Raw genomic sequence first — 12,241 nt, forward strand, 5'->3', positions numbered from 1 at the left:
TGCCTGTTTACTGGCAATTTGGCAAAACGTCTAGACGTCTAAACGTCCAGCTACTCTTTTACAGCGACACCGGTACTCAGCCTGGGGCTCAGCCTGGGGCTCAGCCCGGCGCTTGGTGCCGCCCAAGATGATTGTGATTGGTTTAAAGACATGCCAATAAACCAGAGCATGTTTTTCTCCCATCCCAGAATGCTGTGTGGACTAGCCAGACCTTCCTCAGTGCCGCTGTGGAGGAAGGTCTGGCAATGCTAGACTAGTGTCACCTAAAAATTTGTCTACATCCTTGACGTTCAACTTCCGGGATTGCTCCCGTGCAGTAGGAAATTCCGCCAGATGCATGTATTTTCCATTTCCTTCCGCTTTCTTTGAGTTGGAATTTTAAATTTGGTGGATTAATGAGAACTATTATTGACTGCTTCACAGATCTCTGCATGGTAAATTGAGACAGCTAGCTAGACCTCACTACCTAGGTGAGGTATATAAGCAAAGGTTTTGGGTGGGTGACACACTCTTAATCAAACCCTGAACAATAAATCACACTAACACACCGTGGGCAGAGTAGTAGCCTCAAGGAAACTCTGCTGTTTTTCAGTTGATCAGCAAGATTGAGATAAGATAAAAATATACAAGAGAAATGTAAGCATTAAGGTATGGCGGAGAATGACAAGAATTATTAAGTCACTGTGAAATTTAGTGAGACATCACTAAACTGTTGATTGTTTATTTTTTCAGTATCATTTTCACATCACAAGAAATGAGCTGTTTACATTCAGTGTTGAAATACTTCTTAACCAATTCCATTCCAATTGGAAAAGTCCCTTATAGCCCTAATGCATTATATACTACTTAATACTACGCCACTACGTTTCAGAGGAAATAACTTTTAACATCATTACATTTATTTGACAGTGGTTACTTCGTTGATTTAGATTTTACACAAACAAGATATCAGATGAGCTTGAAAATATATATTTGTTTATAGATGAACAAAGGTATATAAAATAGTTACAATTATCTCCACTTTGACCAACTACATTAAAAAACAGTTTACACGTTAATGCATAGGCTATATAACAGTAATACAATAATATAATGGCCTATAATCAAAAATATAAAGCTCTGGAAGAGGCTGTTCTATAATAAGTAATTTTACCTGTAATGGGGTATGTTTTACATTATTTTTGAAAATGTAAACACTCACACAGTGAATACAACACAGTAAGCCATATCATGGGCTAGAAGTATGACATTTGACTGAAAGCTACTTCAGTGGAGATTTTGTGCAAGTGCTATTCATCATTACTTTGCCTAGAATAATGCACATAACAACTGCAGTGTGATGCGGTGGTCTCTATGGAGACAGATAAATGATACATTACAAGATACAGATAGCTGAGAAGGAACAAGAAGAGCAATACTGCTTACTGCAACGGTTTAGGTTTAATTATAAAGTAAAACAATGAGCAGATCACACCTTTTCGCTCAGAACACAATCACTCATCATGAAGGGCCTGGTGAACCCACCCTCATTTAGAGAGCGATCAAAGCCCCTCTCTCAATGAGCTGGCATATTGGTTGCTCAATGTTGTTTTCAATTTCACCAGTATGCAAATTTCCCCCCACATTCCCTGAGAAGTAATGAGGAAAACAAGAAAGCTCTAACCCCAGATGAAAAGAAAATGGCTATTGAAATGACACATACCCACTATTTTGTGGTAGTGCACACAAAAACAAACAGAAACAAACACTGTCGCAAAATATTGGCTATAAACTTAACAAATAAAATATTGGAACATACTTTTGGTAGTCTATTTGTGCAATCATGATAAATTGCATGCTGTATTTCTATCTATTATATTTCTATTCATCTTGTAAGGAAAATAGTCCCCAATTGATTGTATCCTTTTCAATATTCTGTGAGCATAATTATTTATCAACACAGAGTCCTTCACAAGAGAGATGTTCACAAGTCATTTTTTGGAAGTCCAAGTCGAGTCTCAAGTCTTTGAGGGGCAAGTTCAAGTCAAGTCTCAAGTTTTTTACCACAAGTCCAAGTCATGTCTCAACTCTCTGGCCATCTGATCTGTCCCTAACATTGTATTGTTAAATCCTATGAATTCAAAGCATGTGCTGTAGCTACCATCCATACAGTACAGTATCAAAATCAGTTGTAGGATAACTTTATGGGGTCTACTTAACACATCCCTCTAGCCCTCGGACCTGGTGAAATATTAACCAAGTCTGTCACATCATATGGATACAACTATAAAGATACAATTTGCTTGTTCCCAGGCAATCCAAGCATTAGCACAACACTTTGCGATGGTTAGCTTGTTACCTGTGACGCTATATGCTAAATGCAATGTCTCTTTCACTCACAAAAATGTCGTAGTGGAAACCAAGAGAATAGTAGAAGCGCCACACCAGTTACAGAACAACATGCATCTTAGTCCCAATCCAAATTACGCACAATAAGCAGTTTGAACTCACTGATGTAATGCAATTTATTTATTTTATAAGTGTTAGTATGCTCAGTGAAACTGAATCCAGGGCGAGGGACAGCCGACTCAGAGAAAGAGAGGTTAGTGAGGCCAGCATCTCCACGGCAGGTGACAGTGCGCACGGATCCGCTGCGCCACGCATGGATGAAATAATGAAATAATAAATAGGACTACAGTAACAGAAATATGTGCAGAATTAAGACTCACTTAATAGCCTACAAATCATCCACGGGATCAATTACGCATCACATGAGTTTGCCGACCCGACACAGCATTTGTTCCTGGGGAGATGGATCCATGCGTCCTGCCTCCTGTGCACCATGGATGTCTGAGCCTCAGCAACTACTAACTAACTATTTACGAAGTTATTGTAAGCAAAACTAATGACAAAAGGCACAACTCCGGGAGAACTTGGTGTCACCATCGTCAATGCATGTTTTTATATGTGAGTGCGTGCACATAGGACATAACGCATGCGTTACGTTGCACATTATGGCCAAGGACAGGGGACATGCAGCTCATACGTTTCCCCAACGTATATGCGGCAATAAAAGAAAATAGAAATACATGAATAAATTTAGATTTAAAAAGCAATAATTGCATGAAAACAGGTTGTCAACGAGTCTCGAAGCTCGAGTCAGAGTCAAGTCTGAAGTCTTTTGGGTCGAGTCCTAGTCAAGTCTGAAGTCAGCTGTTTGTGCGACTTAAGTGCGACTCAAGTCCCCATCTCTGACACATAATGATAATTGCAACAGATTAATCTCAGGCATACAACATATTGAGGAATTAACACATGCAAAGTGTTAATTGTCTAACGAGCGAACAAAAAGCTTGTAGTTGTGAACATACTTGGTAATATTTCATAAAATTAATTTTACTAGAATAATTATAAATGTAAATAATGTAAAAATAATTTATTTTTTGTAAAGCACTTTTCTAAAGTAGTATTTAAAATTAAAATTATTAATTACATTTAAAGTTAAATACAATTAACGTTTAGATGTATACTGGTTCAAACATGTTATTGTACATATTTAACTGATAGCATTTTTATAAAGACAGAAGCTCTGAGAGTAAGCATGTCACTGTCTCATTTAGTGATTTGAAATAGGTCAGTAGACAGTCATTTACTAGCTTAGATCAAGCAAGCAGAGTCTGGACTGTGTTAATTTATCACCTTCTAAATGGCAAAGCTGACTACACTCGTGATGCCAGCGCTACATTGCATTACTTATCATCCACAAAGTCACATCAATGTGGCTGAAATTTACTCCAATGAAAAGAGCACAAGGGCATACAGATGGAGACAAAAACTTATGTTGATTGATTATGTTGAAGGACTGCATTTAAAATATTCCTCATATGGAGAAATGGAGCATATTACAACAAATAGATGTCAAAAAGACAAATCATTCATGATTCTTTTCATCTTTAACAAAGTTTACGTGAATGCACAGGAATGCATTGGCTGATTATAAAGTTTAACTTTTAAACTAATAACTCAGTATCACCCAGAATAATGAGTGAAATGAGAATTGTATTCCTCTGGTTGGTTAAAGGATGAGGATCACAGAAATGCATGGACGCAGATCTTGCTTCACTTGAGTGTCAAAACATATTGATTTGTAATGTGAACCTGGCAGAGTAAAAACCACAAGCTGTGGTCTCAAAGAGGATTTACTTGTATTGTATAACAATCTATGGAGACGGCCTCCCTTATTAACCTTTATTTACAGAGACAAGTTTCTCCTCTGCTGCTGAATTCTGAAATCTCCTCTTTTTAGCTGTGATTGTGCATATACATACTTACATGCATCTAACTATTAAGTTGGGTGGAACTGATCTGTTGTTCATTGACTTACTTAAGATGAGGTTTATAGGGAGTAAGTAAACCAGTGAGTCACTATGGAGCAAAGCCAAGCAACACTTTCTATGTCAGAGGTTTAGCTCATTTACAGTGAGCAAAAAAAAAAAAAGACACTTAAACTGAGACTGTGAGAAACATGTTCTCTGGTTCACGTTAGAGTTTGATGTGCATGGTTATTAGTGAGTGTGAGGGTTAGAGCAGCCAGAGGGTAGACTGCAGATCTGCAGTAATCAATTATAGTAATGTACAAATCCATTTTTATGGGTTTTTGATTAAGAACACAGTCTTCTAAGGTGGAAAATATGATTGTGATCTAATTTGCTTTGATGCAATTGGCAGTAAAAAGCATTGGATCTATAATAATACAGAAAGCATTGGCAGATATTCCATTCAGTAAAATTGCACAAAGAGGGGAAAGGTAAACATTTAAATGAAAGTAAAAATAGACATTTACTGTATGTGTCTCTTTTGCTTTTTCAGTGTCTGATACCGCTTATGTTGAGTGGGAGCTTAGGTTGAAACCATCTAATATGAATTAATCTCATTCTCTCCTTGTCACACCTCTCTTGCAAAGGCCCATCTGCTTCCTAGATACTTGTTTAATTGTTTTGCTGAGCTTCTGTCACGTTATGTGTTTGTGTTCATGCTTACATGCATGTGTCAACCCTGTTGAAGGCTGCCATCCATATATGGTGCTGCTTGAGGTGACAAAGAGAAAGTCCATCATCACCACATATCACCCTTAAGTATCCCTAAAACAAAAATCTGATTGTAGACACATTGGTAGATGAAGATTAGATGAGTGTTGTTGTTGTTGTTTTTTAGTAGGGATGGAGGGTGTTATATATATTAATATATTCCATGTTTATGTTGAGAAAATTGTGTTATATTAATTTAAGTTAAATGCTTTAAAAACGCATTAAGTGTCCCTGAATAAAAATATGTATAACATTATATGAATGCTTACATATTTTCAATTGTTTTAAACACTTCCAACTTTCTGAAAAAAAGTCAGAAACTGGGAACCAACCATTTCTGTTTATCCCTACTTTTAGACATTTTGCCATCAATGCCATCAGTTATGATGGCATTTTATTCACCATTTTCATTGTCAAGATAAGGACAAGAGGATGCTGCTTGACAGAGCTAAATTTATATAACACAAGCCGTTATACCATATATCATGCTCCAATGGGTCTGGCTCATTTACACCCCTGGTGATAGAAATGGCATTTTGCTTCTTCTCTTCTTGAATCTATTCAGGGGTGATGTCTATGTAGAGGTGTTAAATGAACATGTGTTGGTGGCTTGGGTGCCACTTCAATCAAATGATTTAAAACATGAGATGAACGGATATCGATATTAAAAATCAAAAAGCCTCCTCTTATCATGAGAGTACATTCATCCTTATTTATTGTGAAGAATGTCCTACTTCTTGTTGTTAGTGAATTTCTCTTTGATGAAACTGCCCTGGGTGTTCGGCGTCAACTAAAATGTCTTGCTCCTCTTCTATCAGAACTTGGTTGTGAGCATCCTGCGTTATGGAATCTCAGCCTTGTTTGGAAACCTCAGTGTACAGCTGAAAGCCCAGATTACCCGGCTAACAAAGAGCCATCAAAATTATGGGAGTCAGACAGCATCCCACACTCCAGGCTGTCTTTGACAAAACTATCCTCAGGCAGGCCCAGAAGATAATTTCAGACCCCACCCATGTCCTCCACCCTCAGTACAAGCTTTTCCCTTCAGGCAGATGCTTCAGAGTCCCCCAAACCAGGCTCACCAGCTTTGAGAACTCCTTTGTCACCCTGTCCATCAAAGGCCTAAATGGCAAGCCAGCCAGAGCCTAACCCCTGAAATGCTGCCTTAATCCTAACTACACACATGTACAATTTTTTTTTGTGATTAACGCCTGCGCATTCTGTGATTTGGGGCTCCGGCCGTTCTATAGTTTGGGAAATCAGGAAGCGATACAGCATTAATGTCGTGGATGGCTAGCAGAACCTGTAAAGTGCTCTGTGATAACATCCAGGGGATCACCAAAGGTTTTAAATGTTCAGAGATGGTGGGCGGACACTTTTAGGCATGTCAGTAATAGCTCTTTATAATGTGGTTGTCCTTTTTTGTTTTCTGGTGTCCTTACAACCTAAAACAGTGTAGACTATACGTCTGTTTGTTGATATATTCCAGGGTAAATTGTATGTCCGGGTTAAGTCATTCAGGCATGTCATTGCCAAAAAGCATGAAAATATACGGAGCGTCCACATCTACCCACGACACTATCAAAATGTTGTCAAAATATTGATGGTTAGATAAAACACAGGGGATATTTGTGGCCACAAAGTAACTTTTTCTGGGTACATTACATTACATGTCACTTAGCTGACGCTTTGATCCAAAGTGACTTATAAGTGCTATATATTAGGGGTTGCACGCCTCTGGAGCAACTAGGGGTTAAGTGTTTTGCTCAGGGACACATTGGTTGATGTATCGCAGTGGGAATTGAACCTGGACCTCCCACACCAAAGGTATGGGTCACATCCACTGCGCCATCACCAACCGCCACAGTTAATGTCAAACCCTGCAAACAGTTTCTCCTTTGCACTCCGGAAGAAGGGTGAGTGCTATCAGGATAAGGACCTCTTTCATCACAGCCCCTACCCACTAAGACAGAATAAAAACCCGGCACTTTTTGCACTTTTCTAAGTGATTTCGTACCAACCTCAAGTGATTTGTTTATTTATTGCTGTACTTTGTAATGTGTTTGTATGGGTGGTTTATTTTGTTTTTGGAGTGTTCTGTCTATGGCAAGCCCCCTGAAGAAAACATGTTGACCTTAAAATTAAACTTTTGTCATTTCTTAGATTGCCTTTGCAAGAAAGTAATGGCCCCAACACTGGGATTAACATCACAAAATTCAAATGCCACTTTCTTGATACTGTATTGTTAGTAATGTAAATGGCCTGCATTTACACCATTCGCACACACATTCATACACTGGTGGCCAAGGTTGCCATACAAGGTGCCACCTGCTCGTGACACACATTCACCACCTGAGCCACATCTGCCCATATTAGTAACATTAGATTACCTATAACTGTATTCAATTGTAAACCATTTGTTTAGCCCTGGATTGCCAGATTTGATGGCATATACACATATTCATCCATCACCCTGACCATCACAGTATTTTAGTGTCTACCTCACATTACTTTTGGTAAGAAAGCGTACGTCACATTTTTTTTCAATGCATGTTGAGTATGTCTACACAGCAATATAATACCATGTTAATATGCCAGGCGTACTTTCATATTACATATACAGTAACTTATGTCTATTTTTTTAAACTTTCATCCTATAATCATTCATTGATATGACATGTCTAAACTTGCCAATATATTTGTCACAGTGAGAAGCTTCTGGAGTTCTGCTATACCTCCTGGAAGTCAGAGCATTTCATTATTTGAAACATTCATTGAAACAGCTTGCATACATAAACATATTGCTGCCTTAAATAATGCAATCCATCATGTTGAACAGAACATGCATTGTAGTTTCCTAATATGAATATCATGCAGCTAATTCATCTGTTTAATGGGGACTATAATCACATTTTCCATTACTGCACACTGTTACTTATGTTGGCAGTGAAGAGGCAAAACAAAATTTAAAGCAGAGTGGAGAATCGATACATGCAATGATCTTTTTTTCTTTTTTTACATTGAATTCTAACAGAATGGGATTAATTCTGATGTGATTGTTGTAAAGGATAGTGAGTTTTATAGAAATCAGATTAGAAATGAAATGCTAAAATAGCATTTGGTAACTGTGGAACTTGAGGGGGCGGATGTTAGGCTTGTATATTCATTTCACGCTGTTTGCAAGTTTTATAAATCAGACAAAAAAGTCATCTGTGCATGCTATCACGTTAGTGCATGGCCACCTTTTAAGTGGTGAAACTTCACATAGTAAAAATGCGTGACGCTTCAGTTTTTGTTTTTTCTTCCTCCAAACCCAGGTAGCAGGGTTTCCTCAGGCACCCAAAGCTGTGAAGCTCTCCACACACAAGGTGATAAGCAGTATCTATGCTGCAGCCAAACCTGCCTGAGCCTCAGTGGAGCTGAAAGTGAAATGTGAACAGCTTCCTCTACCCTCCTTTCCATCCCACTGCCCCCCTCCCTTATAACATAATTATTTCTGCTCTTTCTTCCTCTTTGCCCACACCTTTCCGCACATTTGTCTCAGATTAAAACAGAAAATGTTTGCACGCTCTGCCGATGAGTCTGGCTGGAGATGTGACAATCTGAGGTTTGAACATCCTTTTTGTCATGTTCATGCTATGGTGCTGAAATCAAATTGGATATCTATCCAAATGATGTAGGCCTATTGCCTGAACTTACAGTACTTCCACATTATAGAACTTCTCATTTGTAGGAACAATGGTTATACTTGAGATGCATACAACTAGACAATCCATGGCAAAGACACAAAAACATCATCGCTAAGTGGATTTAAAGCTGATTTTCTCACGTTAGTTCTGGTAGTGTCTACGTGGTATTTGAAAACAATAAGAAATGGTATTATTATAAATATTACTAATGATCAAGCAAATAAGCATTAAAAAAGCTAAATATTACAGTATCAAAAATCATGCATTTCCTATCACAAATTTCTGGTAGATTACTTTGCAATGTGAATGATGTATTTCTGTATTACATATACATTTAAATAGCATTTACTGGAGATATTAAATAACTTTCAGGAATATATATATATATATATATATATATATAAAACTTTTTTTTTTAAATGTTTGACTTTTTTAGTACTGCCAGATTAAATCTGTCCAGTATTTATTGACTTAGCTCTTCATTAGTTCAATGCTATTTATGTTGCAATGTTTTCTGATTCATATTCACAATTTACAAACCAGTGCATGAAATGTGGCTTCTGTCCTCATTTTTCTAATTTATCCACCAGATCTGCTCACAGTATCAGGATGTCAGACTCGCACTCTGATTATAGATTACCTTTTTGTAACATGCTTGAATAAACATTGTCTCCTTGTCTTCAATTCATTTTCATGCAGTGAAGATGCCACTTTTTTGTGCTAGTCCAGGCGACATGGAGGGCGCTTTTGCTGTGAATGAATATGGTCGACAGTTAAAAGGTTACAGTCATCAATTACGGTTAAGAGAAGGATGGTACATGGGAGGATGGAGTCTGAAATCCTGTTTTAAAGGGAAAGACTGTACAGCAGATGTCGAGGATTTAGGTCACCCCAGATTAAGATAAATGGTTGCCTCAGAGAGCAGAATCAGTTTCTCAGGCCCAGCCAGAATGCCATTTCAACATCTAAGCACACACACACACACACCCATACACACTTGTACACACACAGGGCCTGTAGTCAACAAACATGTTTTGCAGTCATCATGTTGAGATTAATCTCTTTATTTTGTCTAGCTGTTAAAAAACAGTTGTGTGTTTTTTTTCTGTCCCTCTGCAAAGGTTACTGAAATGTCTTAACGGCTTGGTGCCTCACTTGAAGGAATTAGTTAGATGTTTCCATATTTAACCCATGCTCCATTTTCAGCATAATCAGTATTTTGCTGTAATGATTAACAAGTAATCACTTAATCATGTATTACTAATAAGCCTCTTAGTTTACTGTCATGTGTACGATGGTGCATGAGTCTTTTGGGAAATGTCAGAGGCACATTTCCAAAGGCTCTGCTGTACAGTTACAGAACTGACCCTCTGGAAACCAAAGGACTGTCAACAAGGCCCTCCGAGGCCCATTAAAAGCATGCAAACATGGATCACTCTCTACGGTATTTTTGCTGGAGCACAGCGGATGAAGGTCAGCGGATCAAAGGATTTTGGCTGACACTCCTTGGTTCCTGATGAGCCCCCTTGGGTTTCATTGATTAGCCAATAAGAGGCTGGGGCAACGACATTGAACAGATAAAAACAAAGTGACTTGTCTTGCTTCAGATGTAGAAAACTTATTTTCCATGTCCCATGAGACATGAACGATCTTGGATTCTTTTCAGCAACATAAACTTAACTGACTTTGAGTACTGTCAGTGATCCTAACAGTCTGAAATGCGTTGATAAGTCCCTGACACACACAGACATGCTGTCATGTGTGTCCTTCTTTTGTGTCCTAGGACACTTTGTTGATCTCATGTTTATGTTGATTTTATTAGGGGTCCAAGCCCGAGGCTGGAAGAATCGGCGGTAGCGAAGCTACGCCGTTCGCACAGCAGGGCTGTGGAACCCTATTGCTTTCCTAAGGTTTCTCATTATTCTTCCGCCGATAAAACACATTCTACAACTATACCGTACATGGTGGGGGGGTGCCGTTTTCAGGACTGGTCCAGATCACTGCAAGGACCTCGGACAAAAAACTTCTGCCACTAGGTGGCGCTATAGCAGAAAAAACGCGTTTGGCCTTATAACTCCCACACTGTAAACCCAACATTCAAAAACCATACATCTACGCGTTCACTGGATCCAGCTGAATCACGTGGTATAGGCCACGCCCATTTCCGCCTAGACTTTTATGCGTGAAAAATCGCGATTTATCGTAAACCTGCTTTTTTGTACTCCTCCTAGACCGTGCGACCGATCTGCATGTAACTTGGTACGTAGCCTCTCCAGACCGACCTGACAAAAAGTTGACAAAAGAATTTTTGTCGGATGAAAATTTCGCACAACCAAATTTGTGTAGCTAGCTACGAAGACACAAACATTGCCATATCTCGGCTAAAATAAATGGTATCATCGCGAATCTTTAGAATCTTGTTTGGCATTACCCTCTAAGGCTCCCCAACCAGTTTCACGAAAATTGGCCACTAGGGGGCGCTACAAGTATAAAAAGTGTATATCTCATGAACGGCTCATCCGATTTTTACGAAATTTTGAGTGTACCATCTCGGCCCACTCCTGAGGCCACGCCTACAGTGGGGTACTGATTCGTCAAAGTGAGCGTGGCCTATGGGACCCAGGTTTGGATTCACCTCTTACACTAATGTGAGCAACTTAAAATTTACAGCGTAGATGGACAATGGGTCATGGACCTTACCTACCAAAAATTACGTAAAACGTGTTTTTGCCTATAACTCCCACATTCTACATCGCAGATTAGAAGCCCTTATATGCCCGTGTTCCTTGCATCCATCTGAGTCTGATGACATAGGCCGCGGCCATCTGTGCTAAGTAGTTTTTTCGCAATATCGCGCAATGCGCAAAACCAACATTTCAAACTCGTCCTAGGCCGTGTGAGGTATTGGTACGAAACTTGGCAGGTAGCATCTCCATACGGACCTGACCTAAAGTTATCAAAAGAATTTTGCTACGTTACACCATTCGCAATTTACAAGCAAACTAATTTTCGTAGCTAGCCACAAAACGCGAACGTTAGCAAATCTCGGCCAAATTAAATTAAATTATCTCGGCCTCCCTACCAAATTTGGTGAAAATCGGCCATTAGGGTCGCTATAATGAACGTAGAGGCCTTTTGGCAAATAAGTCAATGCATTTAAATGGGAATAATTTGCAATGAAATATCTCTGCTGCAGTAAATGCTATCATCACAAAACTTGAGATTATTGTTGGACACCAGATTTGGTGATGATCGCCCTTTAGGGGGTACTATAATTGAGGTAGAAGTGTTTTGGCCTTTTATGTGATGAAGAGGAAATTTGCAATTGCAATTCACTACAGACTTGGCTCAAATTTCACTACAGACTTGGTCAAATTTCCTGACTTTTGCCTCGCCGCCATCGTGCTTTGGGTTCTCCTTTCGCGGGCTCCACTTTTGTGGGCTCTTAGCGTCGTCAGGGGCAACTCGCGCCAGGGGGGACTGGCG

Source organism: Perca fluviatilis, chromosome 3, assembly GCF_010015445.1.
Source record: "Perca fluviatilis chromosome 3, GENO_Pfluv_1.0, whole genome shotgun sequence".
Classification (NCBI taxonomy): Eukaryota; Metazoa; Chordata; class Actinopteri; order Perciformes; family Percidae; genus Perca; species Perca fluviatilis.